Source organism: Centruroides sculpturatus, unplaced genomic scaffold (genome assembly GCF_000671375.1).
Source record: "Centruroides sculpturatus isolate CEXI.00-Female unplaced genomic scaffold, Cexi_2.0 scaffold1286, whole genome shotgun sequence".
Lineage (NCBI taxonomy): Eukaryota > Metazoa > Arthropoda > Arachnida > Scorpiones > Buthidae > Centruroides > Centruroides sculpturatus.
The window spans coordinates 75,821-101,484 of NW_019385544.1; the positions used below are offsets into that span (position 1 = coordinate 75,821).

The 25,664-nt window shown below is 34.2% G+C and overlaps 1 long non-coding RNA gene across 6 annotated transcripts; it reads right to left on the reverse strand.

Annotated features, from left to right (window-relative positions):
- Positions 1-466: 466 nt before the first annotated feature.
- On the reverse strand, positions 467-23,584 carry LOC111639974. 6 transcript variants are annotated; one of them, XR_002759185.1, is made up of 18 exons: positions 23,143-23,584; positions 22,748-23,077; positions 20,679-22,635; positions 20,405-20,581; positions 18,287-18,319; positions 16,512-16,550; positions 16,184-16,218; positions 15,486-15,542; positions 15,091-15,420; positions 13,022-14,978; positions 12,748-12,924; positions 11,156-11,188; positions 4,230-4,268; positions 3,902-3,936; positions 3,204-3,260; positions 2,809-3,138; positions 740-2,696; positions 467-660 (listed from the first exon to the last, which is right to left on the reverse strand). It is a non-coding gene; the product is annotated as an uncharacterized LOC111639974 (long non-coding RNA). The 6 variants fall into 6 exon arrangements; XR_002759183.1 differs by having other exon boundaries at positions 604-642; XR_002759184.1 differs by having other exon boundaries at positions 604-642; positions 12,748-12,942.
- Between the last annotated feature and the right edge of the window lie 2,080 nt (positions 23,585-25,664).

Consider the following 25,664-nt stretch of genomic DNA (forward strand, 5'->3'; position numbering starts at 1 on the left):
ATATGCTGCAGCAGAACAATAATGATATGTATATACAATAATGTGCAAGAAGCAAATGAAAATAATGCCTGATGACTGACTTGACTAACTTAGTGAATGACAGAGCGTTGTGATACATATGAATCAATTTTTTGAATGCTTTGTAGGTGTCACTATCCTTAAGAAGGACATGAAGTTCACATGGCCAGTTAATTCCCCTGTGGCTAAGAGCAAGGGCAAGCTCATGCCTAGCATCCTCGGTCATTGGACACATGTATACATAGTGCTCAACCCCATCACGGCAATTACAGATGGTACAGATGTCCGTTGTAGATTTGCCGAACCTCTGTAAGTAGGCCCGGAATCTCCCATGCCCAGTGAAGAATTGCGTGGTTTCATAGTCCGGACTAACCCAGTGGTTAGAAAGGTGGTCATGAATAGATGGAAAAAAGTTCCTGGNAAAGCAAAACATTTTTACAAAATCACCTTTAACTTTGGTGCTTTTCTTTCCTGAATAGTCATAAATTGCAAGCAAGTCTTCTCATAACTACACCTGCCCACCAAGAGTGTACAGGGTGTTTCTGTTGCTGTCCACACACTCATTCACTCATTATAGCTTCTCTACTTTTCGTTCCATCAATGTTTACCAAGCAACTGACAGACCTTATCAAATAAAAGTGCCTGAAATGTGTTATTGTACTTATAACCGTATAAACTAAATAAAGATGGAATACCGCCAAGTGTTGAAATAGAAACGCACCTTGTGTTAGTGAATCAGAGAGACCTTTCCATCGGCAGCTAAATATATACCCAGAAAACAGTAATGTCACCATGAAATTTCTCTTCACAGATCCTGTGATATCCTCTATTCAAGGTTTTCTCAAGAGCAGAATCCATATTGGTTCCAGTGTTGAAATGATTAACTACTACCACCACTACTGTTCTCTTTGAGATAAAAAAAATATATCCATTCTGGGCACGTGTCAACCACAAGTTCAGCATCAGCTTTCGAAAACTTGCCTGATCTCCTTATGAGAAAATACAGGTCAGCTTGTATCTTGAAGTGGTTGCTGGGTGTCTCCACATTGGAGTACAAGTTTGCAACATTTTCTGCAACTGCAATGCACAGTGCTTTGTTGTTTCTCCATGTCACATTGGTGGTCTCAACAGATTGTAGGCTTGTAATAAGTGCAGAAACTTTGGACAAGTCAAACTCATAGGATCTCTTCTTAATCATTCCTGAAAGCACATTCTGTCTAAGTCAACGACTGATCTCACAATTTGGCATTCTTATACTAATGTTCATGTCTGTCCTATTGGTCACAGTAAAGAAACCACATTCAGTCAAAAATTGTAAGTACAAATCAATGTTTTGTGGGTCCATAGTTTCAAGGTACAGGATTATTAACTAGCTCATTCAAAATGCATGTGTGCGCAGGATCCACACACTCAAGCACATCAATTGATACTGTTAGTTGGCTATTGCCAATAAGCTGGAAGACTTTTTCATGAAATACTTCTTCAGCAAGAAGAGCATCTAAGCAACTCAAACCAACTTTATCCTTCCAATACTCGCCACTTTGCAAGTAAGACAAAATGGAGTAGATGCTAGAGATCTTTGTGTTGTTCTGAATGGTTGGATATCCATTATACCACTGATCTATGTTTCTCAGAATGTCATCTCTTGACAAGGAAGTAATTTCTCTCAAGTAGCTCAAAAACAAGTGTTTTCATTTCATCCTCTAAATCCAAATGCTTCAGAGAAACAGTGGGAGTCCAAGAAAAGTCAAACCTGCATATTATTCATGCCGAGTGATAAAATGCCTACTAAGGCAACATAGATGGTCACCAGTGCCTTTTCCACAAACCAGTACTCCTTAAGAAGCCTGCATGTCCAAAAACGAAGAAAACTGGAAATTTCTATGATATTTGATCTATCTTCTTCTTCTTCCTTTTGAAAGATTACCTCAGAAATGGGGGCATCGAACTCATCAACAAGTAGAATAACACCTTTTCTAGATTGCTCAATTTTGAAATGCAGACTTGAATATTCTGCTAGCAATAGCAGACCATTCATCAGGTACAGTACCTCGTTCTATCTTCAGTTGTTTGCGCTCCTCCAAAAGTTCCGATGCTCAACATCATAGTAGTCGAGAAATGTACTGACATCATGACTGCCCATTTTCTTATTCCCCGTACTTGACCACAAAAGTTTTTCTTTTAATTTCTTCTATCAAATATGAATGCTGCTTAAATGCATCTCTGACATCATTCAAACTTGTAATAACCACAGGTGCGCTGCTAACAGTCCCAAAATCTATATAGATAACAGAATATTGTTGACAGTTGCATGAAAACTACTGTTTGTATAGATCGCAGATGACTTCCACAGGCACAGAGCAATGGCACATTGTGAAAATTTTCTTTGTCTTGAAAGTGCTGAAGATCTGACATGTAGTTTGGGTCCTCAACAAGTCTTCCATCTTTCTGTTTCACATTCTTTAAGGCAATCAACTAATGCCAGATCTGGTCATTTGAATTGCAAAGAACTTCTGGAGCACTTTTAGGATTGACGTTTTCCCAAATCAAGCTGAAGCAGTAGCCAGCAGTGGAATGTCTGGATCATGCAAAAAGCACCATGCAATCAAGCTCTTATCAATAAAATCAAAGCAGTTCTGCATTCCTTCATATTCTGAAATACCCGAGTTGACATGTCGCTGTAAAAAAAAAAAAAATTACGATTACTAAGCAGCAACACAGCTACTACTGCATTAGTGAAACTTTTCCCCATACAAAAGAAAAGATCAGCTGTTAATAATTATAACATACCATTTCACTGTGACGAAATGACGACAAATTGCTGCTGCCAGATTTATTCTGAGGCTTGGGGTTCTGAAGTAAGTTACCAGAAATGTTGAGAGATGAATCCTGAGTGTTTTCTTGTGAACTTGTATATGTATTCTGGCTATCAGATGTGTTTGGAGATGACAAACTTAGACTGGTATTCAATGTGTTTGGAGGTGGACCATCCTGATTGATTTGCACTGATAGTTGAGCATTTGAGGCATTTTCTTGAAATCATGAATTATTTCCAGTTACATTCACATTTGCTTGGGTTGAATACAAATTGTTTGTTTCAGGAACAGGTTCCATTGAACTCTGTGAAAGAAAAGTACAATTACACATATGCAAAATTAATTAACAAGATCATTCATTGAACTTACCATATCCGACTTATCATTGTTAAACATGTCTCTTTGGTGACATTCTGCTCATATTACCTGGAAAAATTAGGGAGATATTAGTAGTCATTGGCTGGGAAATAAGGGTCATTTATAATTATAGGATAAGACTGCTTGGAAGACCATTAAAAGAACATCATTTGCATTACAATTAGCCTTTTAAGTGCAGAGGAAATCAACATTATAATTGTCCAAACCTCATTCTCTTTTGTGAAATTCAAATCTATATATAACTCACTGGGTTCTTGGCAGTGATATGTTTTGGTTTTTCTATATTTATTAGAAATTCTTGTAATAATCTTATAAACTTATCGATAGTTATACTTTCTTTGGAACTATCATTTGGATTAGTGCTAGAAGGCAGTGTGTTATTGTTTTATAACTAACTGATATTTATTAACAAATTTTGTTTCATACCACATTACCATACATTATTTCCTTATTACTTTACAATGTTTCCATAGTTCAATACTGTATTGCCATATCTTAATTCCTTATTGCTGTACAATACCATAACACCTTAAGATTCAAATACTTTTTACAAGAGAGTGCTACTGTCATTATGGACAACTAAAATAAGCAGTCACATTAAAGAGTTCTAAAGAAATCTTTTCCATTTCATTTGTCCCTATCGTTAATCATAAATTAAAAATCAAAATTTTAGTGACAATAATATTTACCTCCAATTAAATTGATGAATCTGCTTAAGATTTTTCTGCAGAAAATAAAATTAATGTTAGTGTACATTGAAAGTAAAATAAAAAGATTTACATCAGTAAATATTAATATTCAGAAAATATTTCTTCACAAAATACTCAAGGGTAGCAAATACACATATCATCATTATGAATTAATATATTCAATATTGTGCAACTTGTAAACTAAGAATTTGTTTAACTCTAACTTTAGTACTAAAATGAAAAGGTGTATTTCAGACTTACATTCTAAAAGCATTACTACTACTCTAAATTCTACTCTTAAAGACAACTAGGGACTAAAAATATTTACCTTTGTGCTATAAAACAAAGCATACAGATGAAATAAATACTGAAAATAAAATAGCCCATTAATTAAAATATATTATACTTAAAAATAATTAGTTATTTTAATATTAAAATCAGAAAATTATTTTTTCATAATAATCAAAGAGATTCCCAAACAATAATCATCACTAAATGAAATTTTTTTCCATAGCATTGGAAAGTGCATACATTAAATGAAGCAGGTACTGTACAAAAAACACACATCTGTTGACAGTTTAGCCTATTAATAGAAAGTTTAGTAATTCACATGACAAAAAGATAATAGACAAGCATTTACACAATTCAAAGTAATTTATAGCACTTGATAAAATTTTATCAAGTTAATACCAGGGATGCACAACCTTTTCTGAAGAAAGGCCTGGTTAATGTGGGAATCTGGGGTTAAGAAAGCTTGTCACTCACCCATGTTTGGCATCAGATCTGAAAGATCTGCCTGCAGGGTCACTGGGTGGGGTTTCTGTAATTTTATTTTTTCCCAACACTAGCCTAAATTTGAGCATTAGGCATGCTATTTACTAAATTATTACTTTTCTGTGTAGATCCGTGATAAGACTTTGGCTGATATTTGACATCAAGAAAATAAAAAAATAAAATACAAATACAATGGTACCTCAGTATACGTCTGCTTTAGAATATGTCCTGTTTAAATGAAACAAATTTTGCTCGGTATAAGACTTAATTCAATTATATGCACCATCTATGAACAAGTAGCACTATCACTGTACTAGACCAGACTAGACGTTCGTGGTGCAACGGTTTATAACTTTGTTAAATTTCATCTGATTTTAATTCCTAAGTAAAATTTTATTATTTTTATTAATCACGAATCGCAAAAAGGCAAATGAAAAGTGACAGAAAACTAAAAAAATGATTAGAATTACTATGGAACTGATAAAAGAGATTGTTGAGAAATGCAAAGGTGGCAAGCGTGTTCGAGATTTTAACTGTTGCCTACCGTATTCTGAGAATGACTATATGGACAATCGCGAAAAATAAAGACATTATTAAATCTGCTAACGTTGCAAAAGGGGTTAAATCAATTTCTAAACAGAGATCGACGACATTAGATCATGTTGAGAAATTGCTTTTGCTTTGGATAACTGAAAAACAGTGTGCTGGCAACAGCGTATCAGAAGCAATTATTTGTGAGAAAGCTAAAAAGATAAATGCCAATCTCATGAAAAATCATGCAGGAACTAGCCAGGAAAGCAAGATGTTTAAAGTCAGCCATTTTTTTTACATGAGAACAGATGATTCATTTTTACATTACTTCTTATGGGAAAGGTTGGTTTGGTATATGTCCTATTCGGTATAAGTCCAAACATCAGGAACGGTTAAAGGTCGTATAGAGGTTCCACTGTACATAAGGAAGTTCTAAATCCCTATCTGGATGTAAGATAGAGTTTACATCAATTTAAACAGACTACCTCGATTGAAGGTATGAACTTTAAAGTCGTTTATCGTCAATTGATCAAATATTCTACTTTGGGTGTAGCAAAAGGGCAGCGAGTGTCGGCTGGAGGAAGATGTGGAGTGCTGGAGAATGACTCTTGATTCTCACACTGAGGAAAATCGACCAACAACCCCAGATGGTGGGAAATTGCCCTTTTTTGCATCTCTTCCAATAGAAATTAAGGATTTATGTCAGCTGACAGGTTGTACAACATTGCAATGGAGCAAGTAATCCATAGACACACTTGATAAAAGGGATTTGGCCTGTACCTTCTGCAGACCAAACATTGAAAGGGGACCATATGTGGCCCCTGGGCTGCAGCTTGTGCATCTCTGTTAATACTGTTGACATTCTAATAGGGAAATTGCTATGAATTGTTTAAAACATGAGCATGTTGATCAGTTATTCCCAAATTTTTAAGTCAGTGCTCCTCAATCAGCTTTTTTCCTTGTGAGAAATGTTTGGAAATATTCTTAGAAAAACTTTTCTCATATTTGTAGAGAACAATAGTTTGGTAAGGACCTGTCCAGAGACCATTAAATGCATTGTTTCTTACTCATTTTAAAACAAAAAGAAGGAAAGATTCTAAGTGTCCCCAACTTTCATTTATTATCAAGTTTAGCATTCCATAATTTGAGTTAATTACAAGATGTTATTTTTTGAATTACCTGACCATAAATTCAATGCTTGATAAAAGCATGCTTAAATACTTTAAAAAAAACCAACAATATGCAAGTCCAGGCTTGAGAAATTTTTGAGTAAAAATTTAATTTTTCAAAGTTAAAAACTTTAAAACTTGTGGGAAAATTATAGAAAGTTGTAAAAGATATGATTTATCTCACTGTGGAGTCACTTCCCTTTCAAGATGACACATCAATGTGTCACTGGAGCTGTGTTCACTAATGCAGAATTCTTTCTAAGTCTAGTTATGCTGTGATGTTAAACTCGTTTCTATCTATTGCTTGACTCCTCCCGCCACTAGCTTCTTTTATGTATTCTTAGCTCCGCCCATTAAGCCACTCAGAATTCTAACTTGGGTGTTCCACGTTACTGAACACAGCCCAGGAACTTAGTGAAAAAAAATTACTATTGGACATAAACACTGCAACATTGCCAAAAAAAGGGCAAAGTGGAAAAGAGGGAGGACACCAATAAAAGGGAATAACGCATGACAGAGAGTTCGTGTGTCCATAAGAGAAGTTGTGTCTGACAAGGATTCGTCCGTCAACTAGCAGGGACAGTTGGTTCATTCAAAAATCCACAGGAGATGATCATAGGAGAAACTTTTATCATACAGGCATTAAATTACAAATAAATGTCGCTAGACCAACAAGCGCTTTCAGGCCTGGGAGTGCCATTTCCCCCTCTGAAAAAGTGAGAAAAGTGAGTTGAAATACAGAAAAAGTGAGTGCAATACAGGTAGCCNATTTTAGTGACAATAATATTTACCTCCAATTAAATTGAAACTTTGTAATCTGTTAGCTAGACACATCTGTTTTCTTTTAAACAAAATCTAGAGCAGGGGAGAAGTTATTGCCATAATTCACACTACTTTTCAAATTACTTAGCCTGGACAGATGTCAATTGTTATTGTGAAGCAATGCCTCAAAATTTATCAATATATATTTCTGCTTCAAATAGTAAATATTTGACACTTTTTTCTACATATACTTTTTATATATTTTTTCTACACTTTATGCAATAATACACTATAATAAGCAATCAGTTAATTTTTTTTGCAATTACGCAACATCCAGAAGTAATATTAAATTAACAGAAGCTGTATGGAGAAATTACAATCTCTGCGAGCCACATTCCAGAAATAAAAATACAAGCTCAGTAACGTTCAAATGCTGGATATAAACTGTGTGTGGCATTAGATGGCGAGCAAGATACTAAACTTATTTAGCTTGTTGAAACATGATCTAATCCAACAACAGGTTGTTTATATTTATTCCTAGTATCCTAGATAACATGTCGAAACATGCTCAACCTCACCAGTAATATTACTATCAACTTTTAATCTGTTTCTACACGAGCATTCGACCTTCCTCCTAACACAAACTACTTAACCCACCTCCCCCTACTCTCTTCAACCATTAACATTTATTTATTTATTTATTGCCAAGTCCAGCTATAATTGATAGAATTAATGTGAGAAGTCTTCGTTTTAAGGCCATTTTTTAAATAAAAAAATTAAATTTTAAGTTAACTAGGAATTTTACACTAAATACAAACAAAAACTTGAGTGTAACAAAAAAAATTGACGTGATGGAATTTTTCTGGTATTTTTTCTTTTTTACCAAGTTGAAATCTATAAGAAAATGTATAAAAATCCTATGCAGTTTTTTACTTGCAGACCTGTGTTTTTAATCATGCAGTAGTGGATTTTATCTGGACCTACAGCAGTATTCCCTGAGTGAGAGAGTGCTGTATGTAGTTCTATTCTGGTGAATGGCACATTGTATTCTTCATTAGATACAGAATGGAAGTTTAAATATTTCTTTTCTGTTTGAGCTTTATATGCCTGAAAATTCCTAGTATACATATACTAGTATACTGATTTGTTGGGTGAAACATTTTCCTGTTCATCCAGCGTATTGCTGGATGAACAGGAAAATGTTTCACCCAACAAATCAGCAATATCTTGTATATCACTGATTATTGTGCCATTATTTTTCAGCATGGACACAGAGTGAGAAGCATATTTCTCATTTTTATCCCAGACTGCTTTTGAGCTGGTGGAAGATGTTATGCTAGAAACATACTTCCTCCAAGAATCCCTTTGGCTTTGCCTTCTTNAAAATTTAATTATTATTTTTTGTTTTAATTAACTGACTACCTAGTTACGTATAAATACAGACGATAACTTAACAACACTGAGCGGCAGTTGCGATTAAGAGTCCCGCTCGGGCGGAGTATTTTTTTCATAAAATTCTAGTCCAATAGGTTTGATAATTCGGCAGATTGTTTAGCTTTAAAACTATTTTTGATTGGTCCCACATCTTCCTAATTTTTAAGCACGTGGAAATGACCAAAAAAGTGAGAAAAGTGAGAAAATGACCTGAAAAGTGAGTACAAGTGAAAGACTCCGAGGCCTGCGCTTTTGACGATAATTATTTTCGTCTTCATCAGGTCGTTAAAACGGTTAAATTCCTTTTTTTGACTACAAATAACTGACCGTTCCAAGCATATTAACGTTTTGGAACGGAAGCAACAGTAGAACATAAGACAATTTTTAAATAACAACACATGCAGTTATAATGTGCATGTGCTATGCGCCTCCAAATTATGGAGCTAGATATGTTTCAGATAAGTTATACAAATTGATCCACAAAGGGGGCAAATCAAGTGTGGGGGTGTTGCAGGGATTTAATATGTTGGTAAGGAGGTCCTCCCAAACATATACTATCAATATTTGTAATTTAACGCCTGTATGATAAAAGTTTCTCCTATTAAATGGTTGGCGTGCTATCCACTTCTGTATTATAAATCCATGATCATCATGAAAGTTTCTGCCTTAGTCAGAGTTGCCTCAACGATCGGTTACCTTAGTGACCTTCCTCCGTGAAATTGTACTCATTCAAACTGGAACTCCTTCCATCCAAGTGAACTCCATTTAAGTGAACTCCAATAGCTCTTCAATTCATCTCAGATCCCTTACCAGGTATCAATACAACTTATCTAGATGTAAGCTCTCTCTCCAGCTTAGATCTTGCAAAGAAGCCTTAAAGCTTAAATATGAGTTAATAACCTTATTTGCATAATTAGCTTAATAAACGGATATTTGTTAGTTACAATTGTTTGGTGTATTTCCTCAATCTGTACCATCCCTTGTATCAGATCCAAGCACCTACAAACACAACCGCTTGTGCACAAAACGAGATTAGTGGCCATCTAGGTTTCTGTTTCTACCTCAAAGACACAGTGGTGTCAGTCCTGACAAATTGTCATCGCAAATGTGATGTCGAACCTTCTGTCCCATGGTGCCGAAGCTTCGTGCATTATTACATTATATTTTGTATATATTAAAATGACATTAGTTCTTTAAATACATTAAACCTCTACTTATAAAATTTTCTATACAAAAGCATCCAAGTGTTATCTGTACAGCTACAGTATTCATCAAAACAGAGATCAGTAAACATGCAAGTTTGTAGATTGGAAATTTTGCAGTTATGGATCTATACCAATTTCTGTTAAAATTTCAGATTTGGATATCAGTTATGAATCTGACAGAATCTTACAAATTTTGAGCTTAAGTCCTAATCTATATATATAAAAATGAATGTATGTCTGCGTGTCTGTCCTATGTCCTTCATGCATTACCACACCNTGTTAAAATTTCAGATTTGGATATCAGTTATGAATCTGACAGAATCTTACAAATTTTGAGCTTAAGTCCTAATCTATATATATAAAAATGAATGTATGTCTGCGTGTCTGTCCTATGTCCTTCATGCATTACCACACCGTTTATCCGATTGCTGTGAAACTTTGGGAAGTTGTTTAATATACTCCAGCGAAAGTTTGTGGCATAGTACGATTGCCATGAAACTTTGGAAAGTTTTTTAATTCACTCCCGCAAAGTACATTTATCCTACAATAGATGGCGCGCATTTACACGAGCATTCAAGCAGTGTGTTCGATCAATTTCAAATTGTGAAGACCATTTCTCCCTTTCAAAAAATATCTCTATATATGCATTTGTTATTTACGATATTTGTAATAATTTTTGTTTAATCACTTTATTTCAACTTTTTTTTGCTAATTACGTATTCGGCTCAAACTTTGTTAAAACCTTAACTGTACCCCAAACAACGACCGAAGTTGTAGGAAGAAATTCGCATATTTTACCGATCTAGGTATCCCCCTTTTCCAAATTTTAATATCGACTCAAAATAATTTAAAAAGACAAATTACAGTAAAATGGTTTATTATCCAACTATCAGAAATTTCACAACATGCCGAGGAGGAGGAGCAATTAAATAATGAAAATTATAAAGGATTTTAAAATATATATAAAACTGAGGAATATCGCACTTCTGACAATTGCTGCGAGTGTGTGGGTTAAATTTGGAGAATCCGTGCTTCTCACATGGACAACTGTATGTGGCCAGCTCACGCGTCGGAAAACCTTTCGATTTATTCGTGTATGCACCAGATGGAAAAACAAAAAATATCGTGTATCCACGAGCACCCCAATAAATAAATAGAATTGAAACAACACTTTGAAATATTTTCCCGATGAAAACGAATAATAATAATAAGTTTCAATAAAAATGATAAAATGTAAATTTAATTTTATCATATTGAGTTTGCTTGAATTTCGTTTCTTCTGAGATCGCAGCAATGCGCGACGGGTAAGCTAGTTTATATATAAAATTTGAATTCTATAAACACACTAACTACTATGAAGAAAAGTTTAAGGTTCTTACCATTTAAGTTTAGAAAAAGGCAAATCAATAATCCTGAAAAGAAAAAGAAAACATTTAAATGAATAAAAATAAAAATTTTACATCAATTAAACTTAACGTTAATATATCAGATAGAGCTAATACAAAAAATTTATCATTTTTTGTCACAGAGCAAAATTATCATCATTTACTCAAAGCTTATAGGGGAAACACAAATATAAAAAAGACCAGAAAATATATGAAATAATTCAGCAAGTTTTTTTGTAATTTATACTAAATATTTAATTCTTACACAAACTTCCTGAATTTAAAATTGCTGGATCTTAATTAGGTAAGTGGCCTTGTTCTATATTAAAAAAAATTTAAAAATGGAACGTCAAGCATTATTCCACTGATGTTCCAAACACCATTGTCAAACTTCTAGGCTTACAGGAAGGTGGCACCAAATGTTTGACATACACATTTTTGCATCAAAAAAGTCGGCCTAAACCTCGCTATTAGCTCGCAGACAATGAACTTTGGGCACGGATACCATCTTCATGACTATTTTCCACAAACATTAAATTTTTACTCTTCAGTAACCAATAAAGTTTCCTTTTTTACCACAAAAAAATATCTTTGATAAGAAGTAATAAAAGTTTGTGCATTTTTATACCAACTACCCAAATCAGAAAATCCTGTCAAATAAGAACTGATCTCTTGCAAACTACAAAGGTAAAGTCTTTAACTGCTTGCCTTTGGTGTAGCTGGTGTTTTGAGTCACCTTTTTGCCAAAATTTTATAGAATAAGAAAGTTTTGTTTCAATGGCTGGTTATTACCAGTAGTACAACAATAGTTACTTCTAACTGGTGCCTTGTCGGGAGAAAAAAAAATCACCCAAAACCATCAAAATCTAGGCAGACTTCTCAAAAATATATCAAAAATAACTATAAATTCAATGAAAAAACCAAAATATTTAAAATCCCCAAATTTTCTGGGCAGGGTCTTGTGGGTAATAACAAAAACTGACGCACATATACCTCAATGATGATAAGTGTCCTGGCAGTGAAACTGCTAAAATGAGAAAAATAAAGGAAAAGTTTATCTCCCTATCACTACTTTTTACATAAAAATAACCTTATAATTTCTATAGTACACACATCTTTAAAAAAAACAAACAAAATAAGAAAATACAAGGTTTTGTAACCTAAAAATGCTCTAAAAATACTTTTCCTGTGAAATTTTTTTTTCCACTGCTGCAATACTAATCATAGATTGTGGGAGACAAAGAAAAATCACCTAAAACCATGCCTAGGTACTGTACTTCAAAAACGACCCTTGGGTTCTAGCACATCCAGTGTAATCCCATAAAAACTGAGAAAAACTCACCTCAATCACAGAATTTTGTGATAAAAATATTAGCAGATTTGCTGCCAAGATGGTAAGCTATTTTTAATTCTTTTGTAGAGCACTCAAAAAACCAGAGCTTAAAAATCGAATAAAACAATTCTCAAAATTGAGCATTTTAAAATTCATATAAAAATAATATTGGTTTCTCCAAAACAAAAATTATATTTCTGAATGGCCATGAAACATTAAAACAATACAAAGCAAAACATTTTTACAAAATCACCTTTAACTTTGGTGCTTTTCTTTCCTGAATAGTCATAAATTGCAAGCAAGTCTTCTCATAACTACACCTGCCCACCAAGAGTGTACAGGGTGTTTCTGTTGCTGTCCACACACTCATTCACTCATTATAGCTTCTCTACTTTTCGTTCCATCAATGTTTACCAAGCAACTGACAGACCTTATCAAATAAAAGTGCCTGAAATGTGTTATTGTACTTATAACCGTATAAACTAAATAAAGATGGAATACCGCCAAGTGTTGAAATAGAAACGCACCTTGTGTTAGTGAATCAGAGAGACCTTTCCATCGGCAGCTAAATATATACCCAGAAAACAGTAATGTCACCATGAAATTTCTCTTCACAGATCCTGTGATATCCTCTATTCAAGGTTTTCTCAAGAGCAGAATCCATATTGGTTCCAGTGTTGAAATGATTAACTACTACCACCACTACTGTTCTCTTTGAGATAAAAAAAATATATCCATTCTGGGCACGTGTCAACCACAAGTTCAGCATCAGCTTTCGAAAACTTGCCTGATCTCCTTATGAGAAAATACAGGTCAGCTTGTATCTTGAAGTGGTTGCTGGGTGTCTCCACATTGGAGTACAAGTTTGCAACATTTTCTGCAACTGCAATGCACAGTGCTTTGTTGTTTCTCCATGTCACATTGGTGGTCTCAACAGATTGTAGGCTTGTAATAAGTGCAGAAACTTTGGACAAGTCAAACTCATAGGATCTCTTCTTAATCATTCCTGAAAGCACATTCTGTCTAAGTCAACGACTGATCTCACAATTTGGCATTCTTATACTAATGTTCATGTCTGTCCTATTGGTCACAGTAAAGAAACCACATTCAGTCAAAAATTGTAAGTACAAATCAATGTTTTGTGGGTCCATAGTTTCAAGGTACAGGATTATTAACTAGCTCATTCAAAATGCATGTGTGCGCAGGATCCACACACTCAAGCACATCAATTGATACTGTTAGTTGGCTATTGCCAATAAGCTGGAAGACTTTTTCATGAAATACTTCTTCAGCAAGAAGAGCATCTAAGCAACTCAAACCAACTTTATCCTTCCAATACTCGCCACTTTGCAAGTAAGACAAAATGGAGTAGATGCTAGAGATCTTTGTGTTGTTCTGAATGGTTGGATATCCATTATACCACTGATCTATGTTTCTCAGAATGTCATCTCTTGACAAGGAAGTAATTTCTCTCAAGTAGCTCAAAAACAAGTGTTTTCATTTCATCCTCTAAATCCAAATGCTTCAGAGAAACAGTGGGAGTCCAAGAAAAGTCAAACCTGCATATTATTCATGCCGAGTGATAAAATGCCTACTAAGGCAACATAGATGGTCACCAGTGCCTTTTCCACAAACCAGTACTCCTTAAGAAGCCTGCATGTCCAAAAACGAAGAAAACTGGAAATTTCTATGATATTTGATCTATCTTCTTCTTCTTCCTTTTGAAAGATTACCTCAGAAATGGGGGCATCGAACTCATCAACAAGTAGAATAACACCTTTTCTAGATTGCTCAATTTTGAAATGCAGACTTGAATATTCTGCTAGCAATAGCAGACCATTCATCAGGTACAGTACCTCGTTCTATCTTCAGTTGTTTGCGCTCCTCCAAAAGTTCCGATGCTCAACATCATAGTAGTCGAGAAATGTACTGACATCATGACTGCCCATTTTCTTATTCCCCGTACTTGACCACAAAAGTTTTTCTTTTAATTTCTTCTATCAAATATGAATGCTGCTTAAATGCATCTCTGACATCATTCAAACTTGTAATAACCACAGGTGCGCTGCTAACAGTCCCAAAATCTATATAGATAACAGAGTATTGTTGACAGTTGCATGAAAACTACTGTTTGTATAGATCGCAGATGACTTCCACAGGCACAGAGCAATGGCACATTGTGAAAATTTTCTTTGTCTTGAAAGTGCTGAAGATCTGACATGTAGTTTGGGTCCTCAACAAGTCTTCCATCTTTCTGTTTCACATTCTTTAAGGCAATCAACTAATGCCAGATCTGGTCATTTGAATTGCAAAGAACTTCTGGAGCACTTTTAGGATTGACGTTTTCCCAAATCAAGCTGAAGCAGTAGCCAGCAGTGGAATGTCTGGATCATGCAAAAAGCACCATGCAATCAAGCTCTTATCAATAAAATCAAAGCAGTTCTGCATTCCTTCATATTCTGAAATACCCGAGTTGACATGTCGCTGTAAAAAAAAAAAAAATTACGATTACTAAGCAGCAACACAGCTACTACTGCATTAGTGAAACTTTTCCCCATACAAAAGAAAAGATCAGCTGTTAATAATTATAACATACCATTTCACTGTGACGAAATGACGACAAATTGCTGCTGCCAGATTTATTCTGAGGCTTGGGGTTCTGAAGTAAGTTACCAGAAATGTTGAGAGATGAATCCTGAGTGTTTTCTTGTGAACTTGTATATGTATTCTGGCTATCAGATGTGTTTGGAGATGACAAACTTAGACTGGTATTCAATGTGTTTGGAGGTGGACCATCCTGATTGATTTGCACTGATAGTTGAGCATTTGAGGCATTTTCTTGAAATCATGAATTATTTCCAGTTACATTCACATTTGCTTGGGTTGAATACAAATTGTTTGTTTCAGGAACAGGTTCCATTGAACTCTGTGAAAGAAAAGTACAATTACACATATGCAAAATTAATTAACAAGATCATTCATTGAACTTACCATATCCGACTTATCATTGTTAAACATGTCTCTTTGGTGACATTCTGCTCATATTACCTGGAAAAATTAGGGAGATATTAGTAGTCATTGGCTGGGAAATAAGGGTCATTTATAATTATAGGATAAGACTGCTTGGAAGACCATTAAAAGAACATCATTTGCATTACAATTAGCCTTTTAAGTGCAGAGGAAATCAACATTATAATTGTCCAAACCTCATTCTCTTTTGTGAAATTCAAATCTATATATAACTCACTGGGTTCTTGGCAGTGATATGTTTTGGTTTTTCTATATTTATTAGAAATTCTTGTAATAATCTTATAAACTTATCGATAGTTATACTTTCTTTGGAACTATCATTTGGATTAGTGCTAGAAGGCAGTGTGTTATTGTTTTATAACTAACTGATATTTATTAACAAATTTTGTTTCATACCACATTACCATACATTATTTCCTTATTACTTTACAATGTTTCCATAGTTCAATACTGTATTGCCATATCTTAATTCCTTATTGCTGTACAATACCATAACACCTTAAGATTCAAATACTTTTTACAAGAGAGTGCTACTGTCATTATGGACAACTAAAATAAGCAGTCACATTAAAGAGTTCTAAAGAAATCTTTTCCATTTCATTTGTCCCTATCGTTAATCATAAATTAAAAATCAAAATTTTAGTGACAATAATATTTACCTCCAATTAAATTGATGAATCTGCTTAAGATTTTTCTGCAGAAAATAAAATTAATGTTAGTGTACATTGAAAGTAAAATAAAAAGATTTACATCAGTAAATATTAATATTCAGAAAATATTTCTTCACAAAATACTCAAGGGTAGCAAATACACATATCATCATTATGAATTAATATATTCAATATTGTGCAACTTGTAAACTAAGAATTTGTTTAACTCTAACTTTAGTACTAAAATGAAAAGGTGTATTTCAGACTTACATTCTAAAAGCATTACTACTACTCTAAATTCTACTCTTAAAGACAACTAGGGACTAAAAATATTTACCTTTGTGCTATAAAACAAAGCATACAGATGAAATAAATACTGAAAATAAAATAGCCCATTAATTAAAATATATTATACTTAAAAATAATTAGTTATTTTAATATTAAAATCAGAAAATTATTTTTTCATAATAATCAAAGAGATTCCCAAACAATAATCATCACTAAATGAAATTTTTTTCCATAGCATTGGAAAAGTGCATACATTAAATGAAGCAGGTACAAAAACACATCTGTTGACAGTTTAGCTCAGTGTTTCTCAACGGAGGGTGATATCGCCCCATGTGGGCGTTTTTCCTATGTTGAGGGGCGATTAGCAACAATTTTTATTTTGTGGGGCAAAAATCAATTTTCTGGGAGATATAGTAAAACATTACATTAAGAATAATTAGATATTTTATTCATTATATTGTACAATAATTAAACAAACAACATTATACTAGTCACTAGTCTATTCAATGCAGTATGAATTTGGCATTAGCCTTGGCCCTGGGCATTGGAATTTTGAAGTGAAGGGGTGATACTACATAATGGTTTTATTGAAGGGGGCGACGATTTGTTAGAGGTTGAGAAACACTGGTTTAGCCTATTAATAGAAGTTTAGTACAGTAGATCCCCCTATAAGATGGTAGATACGTTCCGTTCTTTATGAATCAATTTTGTAGGAATCATAGTTTACGGACTACGGCTGTTTGAAAGGTTTTCTTTCATAAAATTAATCGATTCTAGACTAATTCGACTCAACATTTCCAAAATACGTATATTTTTTTGAAAATAATCCGTATAAACTACGTTATAAACAAAAAATTGTAGGATTGCTTACCGAGTGTGTACCGTTCGACTACGCCCGTTGCTAAAGCTTGGTTTCGTCGCGGAACAGCGCATCAAACCGCGGCCGCGATTTCTGATATTATTTTTCTGCGAAAACTTCGTTGACCTTTGGAGACATCCTTAATATAAATAATTTTTATGGCCGTTAAATAAGAAATGTTTCTTTCACAAGAAATGTATAAAATTACAGTACTGGACAGACGATAGGTCGCCTAACTCGCCGTAGCGTGACGCTAGACGGCGAAAAATATATATTTAATTATAATAAAGTTACAATAAATTAAGTTAATATATAATTATATATACAGTACCTAATTTATATATAATTAATATATAATTATATGTACAGTACCTAATTTATATATAATTATATGAACAGACGATACTAAACTCAATTTATCCGCCTAAACGTCCGTAGCGTGGCGCTACGGACGGCGGGAAAGTAGTTCGGCTGCCCGATGACGTTTTACGTATTATAGGAGTTATTTTTACCGTTGTTTACGGATACTGCCACAATTTTTATAGGAATCATAACTATAGGAAACGGTTTTATAGGGGGATCTACTGTAATTCACATGAAAAAAAGATAAGACAAGCATTTATGCAATTCAAGAGTAATTTATAGCACTTGATAACATTTTATAAGTTAACACTCTTCACAATTTTTATCTTTAGTTATAAAATTTTGTATATAAAAAGCATCAAAGTGTTATCTGTACAGATACAGTATCCATCATAATTAAGAGATCAGTAAACATGCAAGTTTCTAGATTGGAAATTTTGCAGTTATGGATCTATACCAATTTTTGTTAAAATTTCAGATTTGGATATCAGTTATAAATCTGACAGAATCTTACAAATTTTGAGCTTAAGTCCTAATTTATATATAAAATTTGAATTCTATAAACACACTTACTACTATGAAGAAAAGTTTAAGGTTCTTACCATTTAAGTTTAGAAAAAGGCAAATCAATAATCCTGAAAAGAAAAAGAAAACATTTAAATGAATAAAAATAAAAATTTTACATCAGTTAAACTTAAGGTTAATATATCAGATAGAGCTAATACAAAAAATTTATCATTTTTTGTCACAGAGCAAAATTATCATCATTTACTCAAAGCTTATAGGGGAAACACAAATATAAGAGCAGAAAATATATGAAATAACTAGGCTGTTACCTGCGACTTCGCCCGTGGTGGTTTTGCAAGCAAACCCCATTTATATTCTGTATTTCAACAATCATGGTTATTGTTATATAACACCTACCACTGAAAATAATGAGAATTGCTGAAAATCAAACTATTTTCAATTTGATCAATCGTTCTATAAATCAAACCAATATGCAATAACAAATTTGAATTTAAAACGGTTCAAACATTTGGTTAAAAAATCGAAATAATAAAAATGTTTATAACAATGTCCGAAATGTTATCAATCTAATATCCCTAAGTACTTAATGAAGACTAAACGTAGTTGAAAACAAAAAAATCTCATCTAAAATAGTACAGTAGAAACCGTTCTTCCGGTTAAGCCTTAATGCTCTCCCTCTCCCCGTCGGGGGAATTTTGAAAAATCCCTTCTTAGTGTGCATTTTCACGACGTACCCTGTGTACCAAATTTCACCTCTTTAGGTTCAGCAGTTTGCTCTGGACGATGACGAATCAGTCAGTCAGGACAAGCAATTTTATATATTTAGATTCAGCAAGTTTTTTGTAATTTATACTAAATATTTAATTCTTACACAAACTTCCTGAATTTAAAATTGCTGGATCTTAATTAGGTAAGTGGCCTTGTTCTATATTAAAAAAAATTTAAAAATGGAACGTCAAGCATTATTCCACTGATGTTCCAAACACCATTGTCAAACTTCTAGGCTTACAGGAAGGTGGCACCAAATGTTTGACATACACATTTTTGCATCAAAAAAGTCGGCCTAAACCTCGCTATTAGCTCGCAGACAATGAACTTTGGGCACGGATACCATCTTCATGACTATTTTCCACAAACATTAAATTTTTACTCTTCAGTAACCAATAAAGTTTCCTTTTTTACCACAAAAAAATATCTTTGATAAGAAGTAATAAAAGTTTGTGCATTTTTATACCAACTACCCAAATCAGAAAATCCTGTCAAATAAGAACTGATCTCTTGCAAACTACAAAGGTAAAGTCTTTAACTGCTTGCCTTTGGTGTAGCTGGTGTTTTGAGTCACCTTTTTGCCAAAATTTTATAGAATAAGAAAGTTTTGTTTCAATGGCTGGTTATTACCAGTAGTACAACAATAGTTACTTCTAACTGGTGCCTTGTCGGGAGAAAAAAAAATCACCCAAAACCATCAAAATCTAGGCAGACTTCTCAAAAATATATCAAAAATAACTATAAATTCAATGAAAAAACCAAAATATTTAAAATCCCCAAATTTTCTGGGCAGGGTCTTGTGGGTAATAACAAAAACTGACGCACATATACCTCAATGATGATAAGTGTCCTGGCAGTGAAACTGCTAAAATGAGAAAAATAAAGGAAAAGTTTATCTCCCTATCACTACTTTTTACATAAAAATAACCTTATAATTTCTATAGTACACACATCTTTAAAAAAAACAAACAAAATAAGAAAATACAAGGTTTTGTAACCTAAAAATGCTCTAAAAATACTTTTCCTGTGAAATTTTTTTTTCCACTGCTGCAATACTAATCATAGATTGTGGGAGACAAAGAAAAATCACCTAAAACCATGCCTAGGTACTGTACTTCAAAAACGACCCTTGGGTTCTAGCACATCCAGTGTAATCCCATAAAAACTGAGAAAAACTCACCTCAATCACAGAATTTTGTGATAAAAATATTAGCAGATTTGCTGCCAAGATGGTAAGCTATTTTTAATTCTTTTGTAGAGCACTCAAAAAACCAGAGCTTAAAAATCGAATAAAACAATTCTCAAAATTGAGCATTTTAAAATTCATATAAAAATAATATTGGTTTCTCCAAAACAAAAATTATATTTCTGAATGGCCATGAAACATTAAAACAATACAAAGCAAAACATTTTTACAAAATCACCTTTAACTTTGGTGCTTTTCTTTCCTGAATAGTCATAAATTGCAAGCAAGTCTTCTCATAACTACACCTGCCCACCAAGAGTGTACAGGGTGTTTCTGTTGCTGTCCACACACTCATTCACTCATTATAGCTTCTCTACTTTTCGTTCCATCAATGTTTACCAAGCAACTGACAGACCTTATCAAATAAAAGTGCCTGAAATGTGTTATTGTACTTATAACCGTATAAACTAAATAAAAATGGAATACCGCCAAGTGTTGAAATAGAAACGCACCTTGTGTTAGTGAATCAGAGAGACCTTTCCATCGGCAGCTAAATATATACCCAGAAAACAGTAATGTCACCATGAAATTTCTCTTCACAGATCCTGTGATATCCTCTATTCAAGGTTTTCTCAAGAGCAGAATCCATATTGGTTCCAGTGTTGAAATGATTAACTACTACCACCACTACTGTTCTCTTTGAGATAAAAAAAATATATCCATTCTGGGCACGTGTCAACCACAAGTTCAGCATCAGCTTTCGAAAACTTGCCTGATCTCCTTATGAGAAAATACAGGTCAGCTTGTATCTTGAAGTGGTTGCTGGGTGTCTCCACATTGGAGTACAAGTTTGCAACATTTTCTGCAACTGCAATGCACAGTGCTTTGTTGTTTCTCCATGTCACATTGGTGGTCTCAACAGATTGTAGGCTTGTAATAAGTGCAGAAACTTTGGACAAGTCAAACTCATAGGATCTCTTCTTAATCATTCCTGAAAGCACATTCTGTCTAAGTCAACGACTGATCTCACAATTTGGCATTCTTATACTAATGTTCATGTCTGTCCTATTGGTCACAGTAAAGAAACCACATTCAGTCAAAAATTGTAAGTACAAATCAATGTTTTGTGGGTCCATAGTTTCAAGGTACAGGATTATTAACTAGCTCATTCAAAATGCATGTGTGCGCAGGATCCACACACTCAAGCACATCAATTGATACTGTTAGTTGGCTATTGCCAATAAGCTGGAAGACTTTTTCATGAAATACTTCTTCAGCAAGAAGAGCATCTAAGCAACTCAAACCAACTTTATCCTTCCAATACTCGCCACTTTGCAAGTAAGACAAAATGGAGTAGATGCTAGAGATCTTTGTGTTGTTCTGAATGGTTGGATATCCATTATACCACTGATCTATGTTTCTCAGAATGTCATCTCTTGACAAGGAAGTAATTTCTCTCAAGTAGCTCAAAAACAAGTGTTTTCATTTCATCCTCTAAATCCAAATGCTTCAGAGAAACAGTGGGAGTCCAAGAAAAGTCAAACCTGCATATTATTCATGCCGAGTGATAAAATGCCTACTAAGGCAACATAGATGGTCACCAGTGCCTTTTCCATAAACCAGTACTCCTTAAGAAGCCTGCATGTCCAAAAACGAAGAAAACTGGAAATTTCTATGATATTTGATCTATCTTCTTCTTCTTCCTTTTGAAAGATTACCTCAGAAATGGGGGCATCGAACTCATCAACAAGTAGAATAACACCTTTTCTAGATTGCTCAATTTTGAAATGCAGACTTGAATATTCTGCTAGCAATAGCAGACCATTCATCAGGTACAGTACCTCGTTCTATCTTCAGTTGTTTGCGCTCCTCCAAAAGTTCCGATGCTCAACATCATAGTAGTCGAGAAATGTACTGACATCATGACTGCCCATTTTCTTATTCCCCGTACTTGACCACAAAAGTTTTTCTTTTAATTTCTTCTATCAAATATGAATGCTGCTTAAATGCATCTCTGACATCATTCAAACTTGTAATAACCACAGGTGCGCTGCTAACAGTCCCAAAATCTATATAGATAACAGAGTATTGTTGACAGTTGCATGAAAACTACTGTTTGTATAGATCGCAGACGACTTCCACAGGCACAGAGCAATGGCACATTGTGAAAATTTTCTTTGTCTTGAAAGTGCTGAAGATCTGACATGTAGTTTGGGTCCTCAACAAGTCTTCCATCTTTCTGTTTCACATTCTTTAAGGCAATCAACTAATGCCAGATCTGGTCATTTGAATTGCAAAGAACTTCTGGAGCACTTTTAGGATTGACGTTTTCCCAAATCAAGCTGAAGCAGTAGCCAGCAGTGGAATGTCTGGATCATGCAAAAAGCACCATGCAATCAAGCTCTTATCAATAAAATCAAAGCAGTTCTGCATTCCTTCATATTCTGAAATACCCGAGTTGACATGTCGCTGTAAAAAAAAAAAAAATTACGATTACTAAGCAGCAACACAGCTACTACTGCATTAGTGAAACTTTTCCCCATACAAAAGAAAAGATCAGCTGTTAATAATTATAACATACCATTTCACTGTGACGAAATGACGACAAATTGCTGCTGCCAGATTTATTCTGAGGCTTGGGGTTCTGAAGTAAGTTACCAGAAATGTTGAGAGATGAATCCTGAGTGTTTTCTTGTGAACTTGTATATGTATTCTGGCTATCAGATGTGTTTGGAGATGACAAACTTAGACTGGTATTCAATGTGTTTGGAGGTGGACCATCCTGATTGATTTGCACTGATAGTTGAGCATTTGAGGCATTTTCTTGAAATCATGAATTATTTCCAGTTACATTCACATTTGCTTGGGTTGAATACAAATTGTTTGTTTCAGGAACAGGTTCCATTGAACTCTGTGAAAGAAAAGTACAATTACACATATGCAAAATTAATTAACAAGATCATTCATTGAACTTACCATATCCGACTTATCATTGTTAAACATGTCTCTTTGGTGACATTCTGCTCATATTACCTGGAAAAATTAGGGAGATATTAGTAGTCATTGGCTGGGAAATAAGGGTCATTTATAATTATAGGATAAGACTGCTTGGAAGACCATTAAAAGAACATCATTTGCATTACAATTAGCCTTTTAAGTGCAGAGGAAATCAACATTATAATTGTCCAAACCTCATTCTCTTTTGTGAAATTCAAATCTATATATAACTCACTGGGTTCTTGGCAGTGATATGTTTTGGTTTTTCTATATTTATTAGAAATTCTTGTAATAATCTTATAAACTTATCGATAGTTATACTTTCTTTGGAACTATCATTTGGATTAGTGCTAGAAGGCAGTGTGTTATTGTTTTATAACTAACTGATATTTATTAACAAATTTTGTTTCATACCACATTACCATACATTATTTCCTTATTACTTTACAATGTTTCCATAGTNAAGGTCCGATACTTTTTGAACAGACCTTGTATGACGGGTGGGGTAGGACTTCCCATTTAAGTGTTTCCAAGTACGTTTTCACCGGTTGTGTAACATGTGGCCAAGCATTATCATGTTGCAAAATCACTTTGTCGTGTCTCTGCTCATATAGCGGCCGTTTTTCCTTCAATGCTTGGCTCAAACGCATCAATTGTAGTTTATAGCGATCTCCCGTGATAGTTTTGTTTGGTTTGAGCAGCTCGTAATAAACTACACCTAGCTGATCCCACCAAATGCAGAGCAGAAGCTTTGAACCATGGGATATTCGGCCTTGCTGATGATGATGCATGACTGGGCTTACCCCACGATTTTCTACGCTTAGGGTTATCGTAGTGTATCCATTTTTCGTCACCTGTCACGATACGATGCAGAAAACCTTTCCTTTTCTGCCGTTGAAGCAGCTGTTCACATGTGAAAAGACGCCGTTCAACATCTCTCGGCTTCAACTCGTACGGCACTTAATGTCCTTGCTTTTGAATCATTCCTAATCCTTTTAAACGTTTCGAAACTGTTGTGTGATCAACTCCTAATGATTCTGAAAGTTCAGCTAGCGTCTGGCATTAGAGAAGGAATTAGAGGCATTACTTCGTGAAGACTCATTAGAGGCATTACTTCGTGAAGACTCATGTCTTCACGAAGTAATGCCTCTAATTCCTTGTCTTCAAACTTTTTTGGTGCACCAGATCGTTCTTTATCTTCAACATCAAAATCATTATTTTTGAAGCGTCTAAACCAATCTCTGCATGTTGTTTCCGACAGAGCATGGTTGCCGTAAGTCTCAACAAGAATTCTGTGTGCTTCAGCTGCAGATTTTTTTTGAATAAAATAGTGCAATAAAATTCCCAGCATGTCACGAAACTAGACATGTTTAACACAATGAAAAAATAAGTTGTTTACACTTCAGTGAAATGATGTATACTGAATTTCAAGGCCTTATTGTACTTCCTTACAGATGCGTCACCATCTAAAAATAAACACACGTGGTTCTGGTAACGCCATCTGTTCGAAAACAGTGAGAACTTATTCAAGGTCCTTATACTTGTCCTGACTGACTGATTCATCATTGCCCAGAGCAAACTGCTGAACCTAGAGGCGAAATTTTGCACACAGTGTACGTCATGAAAAACGCACGCTAAGAAGAGACTTTTCAAAATTTCCTTGCTGGGGGAGAGGGAAAGGATTAAGGCTTAACCCAAAGAATGGCTTCTACTCTACTGTTTTAGATGCGATTTTTTGTTTTTAACTACGTTTAGTCTTCATTGAGTACTTAGGTGTATTAAAGTGATAACATTTCAGACATTATAAATATTTCTATATATATTTCAAATTTTTAACCAAATGTTCCAATCGTTTTAAATTCAAATTGCATATTGGTTCGATTATAGAATGATTGTAAACGTTCCAGAAAAATGATCAAATTGAAAATAGTTTGTTTGATTCTCAGTGGTAGGTGATATAACAATTACTATGGTTGTTGAAATACTGAATATAAAATGGGATTTGCTTGCAAAATCCACAGGTGTGAAGTCGTGGATAACAGTTAGTAAATGAAATAATTTGATTTACCAAAATTAAATTGATAACAGATACATGTATTCTTTTATACATTTCATACAAGAAAAAAAATTCTTACCCAAATGAGTATCTCCATTTGTTGATATTACTTCAAATACTCCATTATCAATTGTCAACAAAGAAACATCAAATGTACCACCTCCTAAATCAAATACCAGGATATTCTTTTCGCCTTCTTTCTTATCCAACCCATAAGCAATAGCAGCAGCAGTCGGCTCATTAATAATTCTCATCACATTCAGTCCAGCAATTACACCAGCATCTTTTGTTGCCTGACGTTGGGCATCGTTAAAATAAGCTGGTACTGTCACAACAGCATTGGTAATTTTTTTCCCTAAATATGCTTCTGCCGTCTCTTTCATTTTAGTTAAAACCATGGCCGAAATTTCTTCAGGTGCAAACAATTTTTGTCCTTGCGAAGTCT